Here is an 18,215-nt window from a genome sequence, read left to right as displayed (position 1 = left end):
GTGTGTACAGTAACAGAGAGAGATGTAGGTGCATAATAGTAATGTGGAATCTGGTACTGTGTGTGGGAACATTCAGATAGTGCTAATAAACATTCCTCCCACAGGTCTGTCAGATACCAACATTGTGCCCAGAAATACAAGAATGATGCACAGTACTGGTACTGTTCACAGTGATATTGCATGGCATTGCGACTGATGCAGTTGCTCGGAATAATGGGGTATTACACATCACTGTCATCCACAGTCCTACAAGATATAACTGTCTAGGAAATCTGTATAAGAGTATTGTAATACAAGATCAGAATGCAAAAGTACAGGGGATTAATAAGACAGAAAGCAGATAGGACATATACAACAATATCTATATAGCAGACACAACTGTGATGGACAATGTTTAAGTTGTAGCAGACACAGCCGTGGTCTGAATTCTAGGAGTGGAATTAGGCTGCATACAGAATCATACCCCACAACTGTACAGATGAGGCTGGAATGTCCAGTATATGTGCCCATAGCTGCTGCCTGTCCCCCTGGTAAGTCTGTGGGATGATCCCAGATGTTTAGCCAGCAAACAGGGAATACAAGTGATTGTCAAACATCTATGAGAACACACTTGTCACTGTAGCAACCCGCAAAACTGTTAGGAGAGTAATATTTCAAGTATGTCCTGTCTACACTCCCATGTTGTCAAGCTATGACCAGAGTGTGTACATTAACAGAGTGAAATGTATGTGCATAATACTAATGTGTAATCCTGAACATTGTGTGGCAACAGTCAGGTAGTGCTAACAAACATTTCTCCCACAGGTAAGTTGGATACGAACACTGTGCTGAGGAATACAGACCATTATAACCTGTACTGGTACTGTTCACTCTGGTATTGTAGGGAATTGTGAGTGTTGGTGTTTCTCTGAATAATAAAGTATCACTGGTCACTGTCACCCACACTGTGCTACATAATATGACTGTGTAGGAAAACATGTATATGTATGTCAGGTCACTAAAGGTGGAAGAGGGCAATATTCTAGATATGTCCCGGCACACCAGCATGTGGTCAACACATGGCCACAGTCTGTGCAGAAAGAGTTGGATAGCTATGTGCAAAACATCAACCCGGAATCTAGGAGTATGTGTAGAAAAGTTAGTTAGTGTTAACAAACGTTCCCTCCACAGGTATATCAGGTAGGAGGTGTATACTGCAGGTATAACCAGTTCATGTGTAAAGATGACGACAGCCATATCACTGTCCAAACTAAGGCTATGGGAAGTGTAGTAAGACTTGTTAGGTACAGATAACAGCACTGACTAGGAAAGTAATGTGGACTACAGGAATATACTAGTTTTTAATTTACATCTTCCTCCTCCCCCATCATATTTCCAACAATAATCAACATACCCACCCCAGCTGGTATGCAATGACTCTGATAATGTCCAATTGTTTGATAAATATTTTAATGGTTCCCATGCATGTGCTATATTAAATTATTCCAACATTGGTGGCATGGTGCTATCAATGTACCTGCATGCTGTTCTTATTACCACTTTGGTCCCATATATGCATGCGTTCTGTTTGCTATGCAACTGTTCCGTATCTGCTGTCTGGGTTAATGGGAATATCTATGCATGCTGTTATACCTAACCCTGGAATGTGTTGAATATTACTAACCCACATATGATGATGAAATCTAAACACTATAGCATGCTTGGGAAGGCCAGTCCCAGCAGACTCACCTGTCCCACCTCAGCTGGCCGTGGCACCGGGCACCAGCATGTCTGGGGCCCAACCCAGGACCTTCCTGTCCCTTGGTCCTGCACCATCTTCGGGTGGAACTGCTTCAGGGGATGGGGCTTGCCCCCCCCGGGAGTGGGTGTGAACAGGCACATGTCACTCGTTGCCAGGCCTGGTTCATGGTGCGTAGAGAGATCGACCAGCAGTTTGGTGATCTTCTACGCCAGCTCGAGGGCTACATGTCGCGATTAGATAGTCAGCCTGGCTCTGCAACTCAGCCCCCAGCACAGCCATCTTTGGTGCTGTAAAGGTGCAGTGGTGACTGCCCATGGGTGGGGACCTCAGTCCCACTGTTGCCACTAGGGGGCTTGTTGGCTTCCGATATCCTCCCACCCCTCCCCATCAAGGTGTTTACCACCCACATGTGTCATATACCGCCCCTGTATGCTTCTTGTTTGTCTTGTCTGTTAACCTACCCAACCTACCTCCCCAAATATACCTACTACTCCTCCCCAACATCTCACTCTCACCTGAAAAAAAGGGCAATCTGTTCCCACAAAAAAAATGTTGCCCCATACATAGCTGTCCATTTCACACGTGTCCACTGGACACATGTAATCTGGTCTAATTGGCATCACAATATATTATTGTTGTCCTCACCCACTCCCAGGGGTTTGAGTGCCCAAATCTACCTCCAAATTCAGTGTATATGCACAGCTGTTGCAGTAGAAAAAATGGGCAGCTATGGACCTTCCCTACACCATTCCTGCACATCCCTGGATATTTTCCCTACTGTCTTTCCCTCTTTGTGCCCCTTTTTTCACCACTTTCCTATCAATCTCTTTTTTCTTTTCTTTTAAAGAAATTAGTGCAGGGTAAGCGGGAGTAAGCACTTTTAAACATCAGTAAGTGGGTTTAAGCCTGTTTGCTCAGGGTTAAGCAATGCCTACACAGGTTAAACAATTCAGAAGCTAACAGAGTATAAGAAACTGTAACCGGAAGTTAGTAGTCCTTACCTCCGCGCAAACCCGCACAAACCTGCTTACAACTGCTTTAAAGTGCCTAAATCCCTCTGTATCCAGCGGCCCATGTTCTGCCCAGCAACAAAATAACAGCCTCTGCAAGGCTCGAACCCAGGACCCCTGCACACCATAGCCAAAGTGATTTACCACTAAGCCATATCAGATATACATAACCTTCATGTTTTTAAAAACATATCATCCAGCCCAGTCATTCAACAGTACAGAGAATGTTTTCCAACAGTTATATGTATGTATGTGTGTGTGTGTGTGTGTGTGTGTGTGTGTGTGTGTGTGTGTGTGTGTGTGTGTGTGTGTGTAAATATATTAATATCTAAACAGATACAATATATCTATATAGGTATACATATATATATATATATATATATATATATATATATATATATATATATATAGCAATATATACACACACACACACATATATATATATATATATATATAAAACATATATGAACATATATACATGCAAATGTCTACATCAACACATATCTATGTCTACACCTATATGTATACATATACACAGCAAGTTACATATATGTAAGGAGATATATATCTATGTAGGTATATACGGACATAGTTTTATATATATGCAAGCAGATATATACATATATATCTATATAGGTATATATGGACATACATCTGTAGAAAACAATGGGAGATTAACTAAAACATATATGTCCACATGCACTGTTAATGGGGTAGAGAGGACCTAAACAATATATGTCTTGTACGAATAGGTATATCCACCCCCACAGCCAAACATGTCCGCCCTGCAATATCCTACCAAGTGTTGCAGATTCCATAACCAGGACCTGACAAGACTTGGGCACAAGATGTTAATACTACTACATTCCACCTGTATGATGTCAGGCTGGTATTGGTAACATATCATGCAGTATAGTCTGGCTCCCATAGGGAATGTAAAATGTGGAAGCTATCAACATCCCCAGGATACATATACACAGACACATATATGCAGATACAGATATACATATATATATATATATATATATATATATATATATATATATATATATACACATATATATAGATATACATGTGACTACACATGCACACACAGAGATATGTACAGTAAGATACATATGTAGAAGGTGCACACCATATGGAACAGCCACTATGCCTACAGTTAACACCTTAACAACTGGACACAATGAGCCACCCATACAAATGACAATTGTTGCCTGCAACATATACCCACAGAGAGTTCATAGGAGAAAACACCACACACAGGTTTGCAGAAATGGAAAACCTTTATTTGTGCACTATTACAGTTTTATATGCCATGTCATATAGCTGTTAAGACACTGACATCCATATAAACAGAGTAAGGTAACTATGAAACAGTTATACTAATACAGTAGTCTGGAAAGGTTCACAACTGTCCAGGCCATGCCCTTCAAATTGTATAATAGTAAAGACAGACTAGGCCACAGGATACCAAACAATCAACAGTAAGTAATACAGGTGGTTTAGTAGCCTCTGCCTACACTCTGTACACAATCACTAGGTGGCAAAGACTTCAGTTGACCAAATGGGATGTAACTGACACCATCACAAGCACACTGACAAACAGAACAGTATGTATGGTAGGAGGCAGTAGGCCTGAATTAACCCAGTTTATGTAAGTAATGTAAATATAGGTGAATTGCATGGTACTGTACATCCAGATACCTTAAGGCAGCTCACCCCTGATACCCCCACACTTTGTAACAGCCTAGGTTATTTATGGTGCACCCCCCCAGACTCAATAATACAGGGCCATATACCACTGTTACATACACTGGCCTCTGGAGTGCATAAGGGCACACATGTATTGTGTAGGTGAAGCCCACACATATATGGCCTCAGCCCCACCGTACGTGTGGGGGATACAACAGCAGTGGACTGATGGCAGGAATGGCAGCATGATATACTCACAGCCCACTACAGAACAACCCCTGGCAGCATGTCATATGTGCAAAGGTTGGTATGTAAGTGGAGGACAGAGGCTGGAACACAGGCCCATATGTGGAAAACTGTTGCCATACACTAAGAAAGTCGCTGGTGTTACAGGATAGTCTGCAACATACCCTTAGTCAGGGATTTGAGGTTAGAAACATAAATGGATGTAGCCATGTACTGATAGCACTCAACACACACACTGCCAGTGAAAATATCTGACACAGGACCTGTGTGGTGGACAGACAAAACATGATAGGCACACCTCTGGCCACCAAGAGGATAGACCCACAGTTGAGAGCTATGCAAACAGACTGTATTCCAAGGTAAACTACTATGTACACACACACACACACACACACACACACACACACACACACACACACACACACACACACTGTAATACCAGTACTATACAAAGCATAACACAACTCTACTCACACTCTGTCTGTAGTTCTGGAAACTCCTACAAATATGTAGGTGGCCTGAGTCTGCCAGTTCACCTGTAAGAGGTATTGCTACCTGCTGTCTGTAACACTGATGCCCACACACACAGTAACAATGTCCATCACACAGGAAAGGTAAAGGGACCATGCGCACATGATGTAGGGATTTATAGTAGGTGGTTGCCATGACAGTAGTAATTGGAAGTACTACACAGCAAGCTGCATGCAGTTAGCAAGTGGAAAACACTGATTGGTGCAGAGGCCATCACCTGATCATGTGCATCTCATACTAAAGCCTGAGAGAGAGCGAGAGAACTCTTTAGACAAAACTCTTCAAAATAAAAGCCTAAGTCAAATGCATTTAACCAGCTGTCATTCAACAAGACATCATACCCACAACAGGCATGTGAAGTATATATACATGTAAGAGAATGTAGTACCTGGTCCATAATAATGGGATAGATGATGTGGAATGAGTTCTATCTGCCATCAGGTGTTGTTGTGATGATGTTCAACTGAACAACTGGTATGGGCAATATTGTCTGTCCCTGTGGGTAGTGGGCCATAGCCGTCACCTGTGTAAACCATCATACTGTGTGTTGTGTAATGGGAAGTATGTATATTACATGGCAAATAGCTGGTGGTGGAAGTAATGCCATTATGATGGACATGTGGGAGCCATGGCCCACCACTGACAGGATACTCAGGTTAATCTGTAATGTAGCATGCTGGAATGCCATAGGTGTGTAATAGGTTTACCTGCAATCAGGTCCTATATATACCCCACTAATGTCAGGCCGTGTCCATATGTGGCACCTGTCTGTGTTGTAGAAAGGCAAAACAGTGCAGCTGTGCAGGAAAGTGTTGTGAGATTGTGGAGCTGATGTCTGAATGTACCTCACATATAGGTATGTATATCTGTACATATGTCACATATATAATATATAAAGATATATGTATATCAGTATGTATGTTCAGAAATATGCATATACCCATGTGTAGACATATATATATATATATATATATATATATGTGCACATATATACAACATCACATATATCTGTACATATATAGATATATACCTATATGCACATGTCTACATGTATACAAACACACACACAAACATATATGTATATAAAGACATGTCCCCTATATTACTACCCCAGTGATGCATGCTATGTGTGAGACACCAGCACACATAGTAATACACACAGATATCTACAGCTGGCAGCGTATGCAACGTGGACAGGTATGTCATATGTTAGTCCCTTGTTGGGACCACATTGCCCACATCTGTGAAGTATGCAATGGAAAAATGAGGAAGTATGCCAGGTACACATGTGGAGGTGGTTAGGATTGATAGATATAGAGGACAGTCTACAGGGGTGGTATGTGACACATGTGGTGTGTAAACACCGTTGATGGTGTATGTGGTCTGTGATGTGAATCCCCCATGAGCCCCAATATGGGCACAATGAGAACAAGCCTCCCACCCACTGCTACTCACAAAAGTAGTCTATGTCCTGAAGGTGCCTGGTCTGGAGGCTGAGCAGGAGGAGCATGTTGGCCCTGAGAATGTGTACTGGTTGCCTCAGACTGATGTAGCACATCCCACATGTGTCTGCGGAGCCCAGTATGGAACAGACCTTAGACCTGACCTCAGGGGACAGGAACATGTTTGTGTGTGCCCTGGGGGGGACAACATCCCCTGAGTGGTTCCACCTGATGGTATTGCTGGAACAGTCCATGAGGAGGCCCCAGGTTGGGACACACATGTGATGTGGCCAGGTATCATGGGCAGATGGGTTTGGAGAGGTCGATCTGCTGGCCATTAGAACATATACATGTTATTGTGTTACTGTTATAGAACATATGTTGGTAGTAATAGTCTACACAATCCTGATACATGTCCAACAGCATGCATGGATATCCCCAATAACACAGAATGTCAGATGTGCAGCAATCCCAGACAAGCCATACCACTGGCATATATGGAACCATAGTGGCCCTGACAATGGCATGCAGGTGAATAGTCTGTAACAAGTCAGCAATGATAGTGTCCACACAGGGGACACGGCTACAATCACATAGCAGAACATGTGGTACAATACAGTATCTGTCCAACTGGTAGGTAAGCTGTAGCCATACTTAATGAGTTATGTGTACAGTTTGTTGAAGCTGATATGGTGGGAGGGTGGCAGAGATGTGTATTATGAACTGTGGTAACCTTGCTGTATGAGTTGCTCAGACCTGTTTCCATCTTTATGTCTTTCAGCCAAGATGGCACATGCACGGTTGCCCACCTATTCCCATGCGGAAAATGAATTGTTGATATCACACTTGATCCAGCACTATCCAGTGCTGTTTGGCAGGGCCGAACATGAGCAACAGGAACGGACCACCCTATGGAATGACTTAGTCTACAGGGTCAATGATGTCGGACTGCACAACTGCAGTTATGAGCAGGTTCGGCATTATTGTACTGACCTACTTCACAATGCCCGTCGGCATGCTGCTGCAGTCTGGGGGGGGGGTCACCTCACCACAGGGGGGGCATGCCATCCATCCCCCCTGACACATGTGTAGGAGCTCCTGGCCAGCCTCGTGGCACCTGCCTGTCTGCACAGCCATCAACCACTGGACTCCTTCATGGAGGTGGGTGTCACCCACACACCAGCCAAGGAGCATGTAGGCAAGGACTCAGGGCACATCAGTAGACCACTGTTGTGTATACATACGCATTGGTACAGGTAGCTCATGCATATCTGACATGTCAGAGATATATTGTGTTGCTCTATTGTAGTGATAAACAGATTTCCAGATGTGGTAGTATTGTGGGAATGTACCTTTGATGTATTGTAATACTGCATCCACCCTGTAGCACTGCCACAGGTGTGGCACTGACATTGCATCTCTCACCCTCTTATGTAGGTCACTCTGGGATACCACCAAGGCAGCAGCCTGTAGCTGGTGAGTATGTTTTATGTAGATGCTTGCCAACATACCGGGCATGTAATGGTGATGATATATTCCATGCACACATCTAACACACCTACCCTTAATGCATGCTGTACATGTGCATGTATTGTTGATGTGAAATGCAAGGTCTCACAGGGGTGAGCATGATGGGGTATTGGAAGGGTATGTCAGACACCTGTATGATAACTAACATCCTGTCATTGCGGAATGTGTCCACAGGGAGTAACATACTGGTGGTAGACATGGCCTACAGTAGGGAAATGTTTGGAACAACACCCATATACAGTGCAACACCAGTGTATATACCTGTAGGTAAATGGCAACTACTGCAGTGATACACTATGGCATAAGACATTACAGTAATCCACATTATCAGCTGGGTCTAGGCTGCAACATATGGTGTTCAGTGTATGGGACACTGCAAAGTGACACACGTGTAAGGCTTACTTGTCAAACATCTGCATAAAGACTGAAGGAGGGGGGGGTTTCAGAATGACACACTAGTGCACTGCAACAGGGATCCTAAGGATGCTATGAATGGCTCTATCTGCACATAGTCAGGTTCAGAGCCTGTGGTGGCTGTAACCCTACCCACACAGCAATAGTGACAGCAGTGTGTGAAAACCATGGGATGTGCACATGAGTAGACCTTGCAATCATGTAGAATAGGGGGACATGTGTAGGACAGATTGAATATACACTGTCAAATGCAGATGGCCCATGCTGGTATACCCCTTCCAGGAACAGTGACTGCTATAGTACACACAATAAGAGGTGCAATAAACCGTCATGATAAGGGAGTGCACACATATGCCCACACAGTGTGTATTCATTGCGATCAGCAGCCGCACACCTAACACAATCTGCGGACACTGCATGTGAAAGTGCAGGATATATGTCACATATTGGGCTTGTGTACTTCTAAGATATGCGGTGATGTGGTCCCATGGCAGGTCAAGGATGTGTGTGTCAAATCAATGAAGGTGTGTACACCCCCCCATAGACATGGTATGCTCTGATGGTTGTCAGTGTAAGAGTATTAGAGTGGTCATACATGGTCTGTTGATGTTGACAGCTATAAATTAGGCATCAGGCATTCACCAGTGACAACTGTCCACATATAATCCCAGGTATGTTTTGCTGAAAAACATAGGAGCTGTGAGAAGTAGAGCTGACATAACTGACACAGTACTATACATTTTGCAATGGGTTGTACACCTGTGAGTTGTGGTGCACAGTAAATGGCAGGGTGCAGAACAGGTGCACAGCAATACTGTGTACATGAGTGCAGTGGTATCCAGGGGAAGGGGCACCACCTAGTGACACAGCACATGCATCACACACATGTTTACTGTTGCTAGCATGGTTTGACTATAGCTGAACTGCATGCTGTTCTGTACCATATGCTCTGCATGTTGGCAGATGGGTAATAGGAGGACTGCGTGTACTGTCTTTGTGCAACCTCACCTGTGTGTGTGTGTGTGTGTGTGTGTGTGTGTGTGTGTGTGTGTGTGTGTGTGTGTGTGTGTGTGTGTGTGTGTGTGTGTGTGTCTTGTTGGTTAGTTAGTTTGTCTACAGGGTCACTCTGTGAAGTTGAGAGAGGTAGATGCATGTAGGATGCATGTGTGCATGTGTGTGTTTGTGTGGGTGGCCATGTATGCACATGTGTGATTTTGGGTTGTTCATACTGCTGTACTTCCCTGTGGGACTGTGCAGTACATGGACATGGACTGGCAAATTACAGACTAGGAATACCTGTCATGTGTGTAATCACAGTACAGCAAATAGTATACTATGGTCTGTAGCATGGAGCAGGCATCCAGGGGAAAGGTAGACACCAGGTACACCCTTAATACTGCAGTCAGCAGAGGTCACCTACAACCCATATATGCAGCTCTACAGATGCATTGGGGAAGTACTAGTCAACACCAGGGAGTATATCCAAATATTACAGTTGTCACATGATAGGCTGAAGGGGCAGCAAATGTGGCATGTACTGAGTATTACATACACATGACACACCAGTGTGAGATATTATGGTTACAACATAGTAGCCCACACATATAGGGGCCATGCACATCATATCCGGGCAAACATAGGGTGCATACTGAATGACAGCAGTGAGGCCATGTAAAACCACTACACAGGTCAGGCAGGCAGGTAAAGTAACAACAGGCCTTATGTTGTGGCCACTTGTGTGGGCATTTAGAGGACTGAGATGTTAATGAGTGGTATCAATGTGTGTATGTTACCAAGTGTGATGCAGGATAGGGTAGCACAAAGACATATACGTGGGACTGTCTGTAAAGCCATGGACAGGTACGTATTACAGAGGTGTGGGTGTGTGTGTCTGTGTGTCTGTGTGTCTGTGTGTGTGTGTGTGTGTGTGTGTGTGTGTGTGTGTGTGTGTGTGTGTGTGTGTGTACAGTTAGGCAATGCTGTACAGGTTTTAAAGCATGTTTATTGTTTTCCTCCACAGGTAACAAAGTGGGTCAGGGTCTCTCCTGCATGAAATCTGATGTTGGTGTCCATACAGACACCGAAGATGATGATAATACTGTTGAGGCATAGGTGGGGTTGTCAGGGACTGACACTGCACCAACATTTGACATCCCCCTTTTAGTCACCCCAAGCCCACACACAGTTTCAGTGCCTACACATACCCCATTACCAGTGCCCACAGCGGAGAAACAGCTGGCGTTTGGTGGCAGTGCACAGGGAAGTGTGGTAACCATGCCTACTATGTCCGGTCACAGCAGGCATAGCTGGATAGCCAGCAGGGCACCACATAGGCGTATGTCCCAGGGTGCTCATGGTAGGGCCAATGGACATCATGCCCCTGGCATAGGCGACATAGCTGGTACCAGCAAGTGCATGTTTCAGGCTGTAATGGTGGTGCAGGCATGTATCAAATGTTACACCAGACAGGGCCTGAAGCTGCAGAGGGCTGCTCTCGCATCTGTAAGTGACAAGCTCTGTGAGCTGTCGGGTGCCATCCGTGCTTATACCGAGCACATGGAAAGATGGCATTATGAGATGATGGCCCTCATCGGCCATGGTCTGTCCATGCTTCAATGTGTGGTGGGGATGCGGTGACGCTCACATGGACATGGGCCAGCAAAATCAATAGCTGCCAATCAACGTGGATGTGCTAGGACACCAAGGGGCTCCCATAGTGGCAGTAGCAACCCCCGCAGTGAGAGGGGTGTACTGTCCAAACCACATCACAGCAGGCCACGTGCATGTGGTCCTGGCCAGTCCCAGGAGGGACCTGGTACTAGCAGACAAATGTCATCAGCAGGTGAGAGTAGCACATCAAAGCCTGTACCTGGACATGTCCATGGAACCCCTGGTAGGCACAGTCCACATGTCTGTGGCTAGATGCAGTGAACCGCACACCCTGCCAGGTATGGTCTGCATCTGTCCATAAACATCTGTGTAGGGCAGCCACATGGCAGAACTGTGTGCATGCATACCCACACACTATGCAAACACACCTAGGGCAACCCCATACCTACACACACCACATCACCTCGCCCAGCTCCCAACAGTACACCCCCTCACCCACACACATGGTGTCAAATGTATGGCCCACCCTCAGCTTCTGGCAAACCAACATCACACCCTGTGCATATGATGATACCTGTGCCACATCCCTGTCATCAATACCATCAATGCAAGGACAGGCTGATATGGTTCTGATGCACACAGTGACTGTACCACAGTGTACCACAGTACTGCAGTGTAACATGTTGTAGGGAGTAGAGTGTAAGGCATATTTGGCAGGTAGTGTAGCCATCCACCAATGATGCCTTATAGCTGTTAGTAACACTGGTTGGTTGTGGTCTCTATAATGTTATCCATATGTGTTGTAGGTGTACATGTGTCAGCACGAGGATGGTCTGCAGTCATATTCTACAACGGGGTATGTCACTGTGGTTACCCCATGGCTGTGACATATCTGGGGTACAGTTCAACACATTTCACAGGTTACTAAACTGGTTATTGCCTGTACCACATGGACAGGTGGCTCACTGAGGCGTGCATACCCTGCAACCTTATGTAGACCCATCCACATTCACACACACTGTTACTTGGCCACAGTGGGACTAGACCCCCTACCTAGCTATGTAGTGATACTAAAGTGTGTGGCTTACATTGCACACACCACACAGTGTTTAGGGTGAGGTGTGTCCCATTTTATATGTTACATGCAGAACATCCCCCGACATGTACAGTATGCTAATGGGGGATGTAATGGGTTTATTTGGACAATACGTAGTGTGACATACCATCATATACACATTTAAAGACACATAACAGCCAAACACACATCTGAGATACCAGAACCTATCGCCGCTAACTAACTTGACCAGGTCTCCAATGTGTTACAGGTAGGCTGCACACATCACATGCATAACTGGCTTGGATTGTGGTAACAGTTACCTTTATGATTGATGGTGACAGTGGCAACCATAACGTTGTAGATGGGACATATACCAGGTGTACCTTGGTGTAATAACAATGTACACAGCACCCACATCCCCCACTGGATATTGTACTCCCTGAAACCCATGATGACACTCTGCCATACCCACCATCACACATTGGCCGTGACTGCGATACAACCCATAGTACACCCTAATATTGGTACTACAGGGATATGCATCTCATGCACATGCCACACGCATAGTAGGGTGTTGCATTGTCATGCCTCACCTATGGGCAGCAACAACACTATCTGTACTTCCATGTGGCAATGGGTATTGTAATAGGAGTATGTGGTCTTGGAATGCTGTACCCTACAGATATATGGACATGCACAACTACGCACACATGCCAGAACACAATGGGTATCCTATGCCTATCACCTCATTTGTAAAACACTGTTGTGCTGGTACTGCAAGGCTTGTGTATCTGGTATGTGGGGGAGCTTAACAGAGAACATGTAATGTCCCATACAGCAGCAGCCACAACTGACTATGGGTGTTGCGTTGATTGTGAAGGCCCTCATGGAATTCCCATGTACAGGTATGGTAACACACAGACACTGATATACTCAGTTATGCATGCGTACATATGTGTCAGTACAGGGGTGCATCCCTGCACGTGGTCATAGCTGTGTACCTAGCTATTGTCCAAGGGGTGATGGGATGTGTAGAGGTTGTGTGTACAGTATCATCCTGCCACCTGCCAGGTAGTAGTGGGCAATCTACCAACAGGCACTACTGTTGTGACCCTCAGGGTAAGAATGACATGCATCAGCCAATCCTCCAGGTGCCTCCTGCACATGGCCACTGAGGTGATCAAGGTGACATGTCTGCAACATGCATTACAACACATGGTTAGTGTCTGTGATGGAGACCTGTACCCATGCATGTTCTGTTGATTGTGTTAGTGTAGTGGAGGTACCTGTGGCATGTGGTGCATACAGGGTGACATCTCCTATATGTGCCACTTCTTGCACAGCTGGGCGGACATGTCAGTGTCAATCAAGTGTAGGTTGCCTGTACATAACCCAGCTGTATACCTTCCATCTGCACATCTGTACAGGGACTGACAGTCATCAGCTTGGCAAGTAACTATGCAGTAGCATGAGTGAGTTGACAGATATCTGCCAACAATATGTATGCCATAACTACATGTCGGATGCCCTCACTAACATGTGCTGTACAGACGGTAGTCTACAGTTACATTCCACATGATGGATCATTACCCAGTAAGGGGTATATACTGTGACACAGCTCACACATGAGAGATACAACAGGGAGGCCTCGGAGGCCAGCCATGCTCGCAGGTGTGCCTGTTGTCAGTACAACATTAAGCACTCTGCTCTTGCCTGGGTTAGCACTGTCAACAGTACTACTGCCATGATACACTACATGCCAGTGTGACAGCATGTAGCCTGGGCTACTACACGTGTATGTAACACACTCACATGGATAACAGGCCTCATATATGTCTGTGTCCCACACATGACATTCACACTCTTTGCTACTGTAATGATAGCACATAGGTGCATGTATTGTACATGACATTACATACACTTATTACAGGTTATCAGACTGGGTGGTGTGCCTGGTTACCAGAGCTAAGCTATGCTTAGCAAGTATCAACATTGCTTCAATATAACAGCTAAGCTGATTTGCGCACTGGTAAGCGCTGCCTACACTGTGTAAGCGCCAGTACATTTACACATAGCTCAGTACCACTTAGCTTTACGCAAACCCATGCAAAAGTGCTTAAAGCTACTCAAAACTGCCTTAACCACTCTGTATCTGACAACCCTTGTTCTGCCCAAGAACAAAATGAGCAGCCCTTGCAGGTCTTGAACCCAGGACCCGTTACACTGGAGTCACAGCACTTAACCACTACACCTTGACAACTGTGAAGACCACTGTTGTGTTGCCAATATAGCTGTCAATACAGATATTGAGTAGTATTGAACATTTGCCTGTAGTTGCTAAATTGTGTAGCCCTTGTTATTACTATGACTGTTGCATCACATATGTTATTTTATTATAATGTGCACATAGCAGATACATACAGTGAGATACAAGTGGGAGGGTATACACAACCATGATGTTTACTCATGACAGGAGTATGGTTGTATACATATAATAGGTCTATATATGTCTACATGTACATACACATGTATACTCATACATATGTCTGTATACACATCTGTATAGTGCTACATATATATGGCCATGTGTACATCTCTTCGTATATATATATATATATATATATATATATATATATATATATATATATATATATACATATATATATATATATATATAGATAGATAGATATGTGTATATATAGATATACGTATATGTCTATATAGCTATATATTTATGCACATCCTATGTGTACAGATATGCCTAGTTATGTTGGTATATATGTAGATATCTATAACTATATGTGCATACATATCTATTCTGATATACCTACTACTGTCAATATATATGTAGATAACCATACGTATATGTGCATATGTATCACTATCTGTATATGTGTAGACATATATTGCTCTGTATATGTATATATCTGGGTGTGTATATGAATATCTATGTACATTTACATACCCATCTATATATGTCGATATGTGTATATATCTATATAAATATCTGGATAATTATATATACATATATTTCACCATATGTCCTGAACATGGAGTGTAGCCCTACCTCAGCCCCTATAATCCCAATTTCATAGTTCAAGGGGATGTCAGGTATGTATAGCATGTATATTAATAGACTATTGTTACTGTAATAGGGATTGTCTTCACAGACATGGTGTGTGTGGGAGGCCATATCTGCTTTTCACATGTGCGCCATTGGCTACTGACAGACATGCTAAGGACAGCATAGTACAGTACTGCTGCTAGTATGTAATGTTCCTGTGGGCTACAGCAGAGATATTAGCCAATATATGTGGACATTCTGACACACTCTGGACAGTCCAGAGGTATACACAGAACTCCTTAGTGCAAAACATGTGGACCAAGCCTGACAATGTGGATGTTAACAGCCATGTAGAAGGGTATAACACATAATGACTAGTATACATTTGTTCCCATTGGTTATGCATTCACACATCCCTGTCTGTCCTGACACATACTAACCACTGGTACAGAGGTGCCATGGCCACATACTACCCACTATATATTGACATACATCTGTACAGCATCCCACTGCTCTGTCTGACATACATGACTGTTAAGGGAGGCCCGACAGCAGTACATCTGGCAAGTATCTGGACATGACATCTCAATGGGTATGTACACTAAGCTTCTAGGCATGTAACAAAGCACTGTGCAGGCTACAGGCAGACTGGCTCAACACTAGCCTACATTTCCTATGAGGAATGCACATTTACCTGTATATATAGCAGGCTCTACAGGCATCTCACAGCACAGGGTAAGATACACCTGTGTAAAAGTCCATAACCACATCCAATATGAACACAGCCACAGCCACATATTGTAAGCTAGCATAATATTACAGTATATGGACTATCTGTTCAACACCATCCTCATATGTGCCACTCACACACTAACCCTACATATATTGGGCCGCTACACAGTGTGGTCCAATGCCTGTCTGCGGTATGGGACATGTGTGTGTGTGTGTGTATGGCCCTACAAACATGTAAGCTGATACTGTAACATACAGTGAAGCAGCATGTAACATCAGATAGGATGGGACCAAGAACAATAACATCTACCACAGTTTGTACACAGGCCAAAATACATATTAACAATACACACGCTGTTGACATTCACCATAAGTACACATACCTCAGTACTATACACACAACCACAGAATGTCCAGGTTATGTCATCAAATATAAGCCCTACTGTACACAACATGTGTAACAGTCTGATATCTCACTGGCTAGTTATCAGATATGATGTCACTAATTATGGTGTACAGCACATATGCACCTCTTAATGCATGACATATGTACAAAGGTTGACAGACGTGTGGCTGGAAGCACATACACAGGGCCAATATTGACATGTTGCTGTGATAACCTCATACATTTACTGTTGTAACAGGGTTTGTTACAACATATGTCCTATGAGGGATATGAAGTCAGTAACTGTCACGGCTTTCACCATCTACAGACTGCAATCCTCACACTACCTTCTGCAGTTCACAGATAGGTTGCACATGAAACCAAAGGCATCAAGCACTGCCCAGTCCGCAGATGACCCTACAGATGGGGATTCCTCATAAACATAGCACTGACATGGCAGGTATTAAAACATGTAGGACAGCCATATCCACACACACCCTGTTAAACCAACATTACTCCAAATGCAGTATAGCAGCACTTACAGTCTGTAGTCAGGTCAGGCACATCACACTCCTGTGTGTTACCCTGTTTCCACAGTGTATGTTGTTAGAGGTAAATCCCCAATCCATCTGAGATGCTGTTTGCCAAACAACAGATCAAGTTCCTGCTCACAGTGAATGGAAAGGCCCAACACCAACATGATGTTCCCAGATACTGGAGAGTGTTTCCATGCAGTTGGCTATGGGAATGTTACCACAGCTGTTCCACATGCAATCAGCTAGAGGAAAGCTGCAATTCATGCAGAAGCCATCAGCTGATCATGAGTATCACTTAAAATACACATGCTGCTACCTAAGCAAAGCAGGTGTAGGTCTCCACATCCACCAGAGAGGGAGTGAGAGAGGCAGACAGAGGCAAAGACAAGTCAGGGAGGGGTGGGAGAGTAAAACCTAAGCAAGTTTGTGTCACACACCTACCAGCACAGGGTATCAACCCCCTGACGACTATGTAGTGCTATCATATGTCTATGCAGTTATTGGATGCGCCACATAGGTTACATGTTGAGGAGCCCTCAGAACATATATGTGATGGTGAGTGACATCTGCAACAGGGATATGGTAGCTATACGGTAGGTGTAGTACACATGCCTATCTGCATGAACAGGTGCCAGCGTCAACACAGCAACACTCTCACAGGGACACACACACATTGACACACTGGGCAGGGCCAAGAATACAACCCATCACTAGTGAGATTGCCACAACACGTTACTGTGCAGGTATCACATGCACCACAGAGGTCATACAGAGGTTATATGGGCAAAGGGTGTGGGGAGGTGTCAAACATCAGAAAGCATGCCTCAGTATGCCAATGGGGGTTGTAGTGAGTGTGAATGTGATCATACATATCATACAACACACAAACACACACATACATATGCACACACACACACACACACACACACACACACACAGGGTGCCAGTACTGACATGCCTGGGTGCATTGCTTCATGGGTGTGCGGTGGTTGACTGTGCTAGATGGCTATACAAGGCTAGGTGATGGGTATACCTTGGCATCAGGCCACATGACAATGGTCTGCATTGTGGTGCAGGGGTGTAGTTTCTGAATTTGCCCACACAGGTGGGTATTGTATTCACCATCCAGTCACCTGGGTGACTATTGCATGTGGCCAGTGCTATTTATGGCTTGCCATGTATGTGTTCCTTAGTCCATGACATGGACGGTGTCTGGGATGTG

This window comes from Protopterus annectens, chromosome 6.part1, assembly GCF_019279795.1.
Source record: "Protopterus annectens isolate FY-2018-M chromosome 6.part1, PAN1.0, whole genome shotgun sequence".
NCBI classification, from domain to species: domain Eukaryota; kingdom Metazoa; phylum Chordata; order Ceratodontiformes; family Protopteridae; genus Protopterus; species Protopterus annectens.
This window is presented reverse-complemented; position numbering follows the sequence as displayed.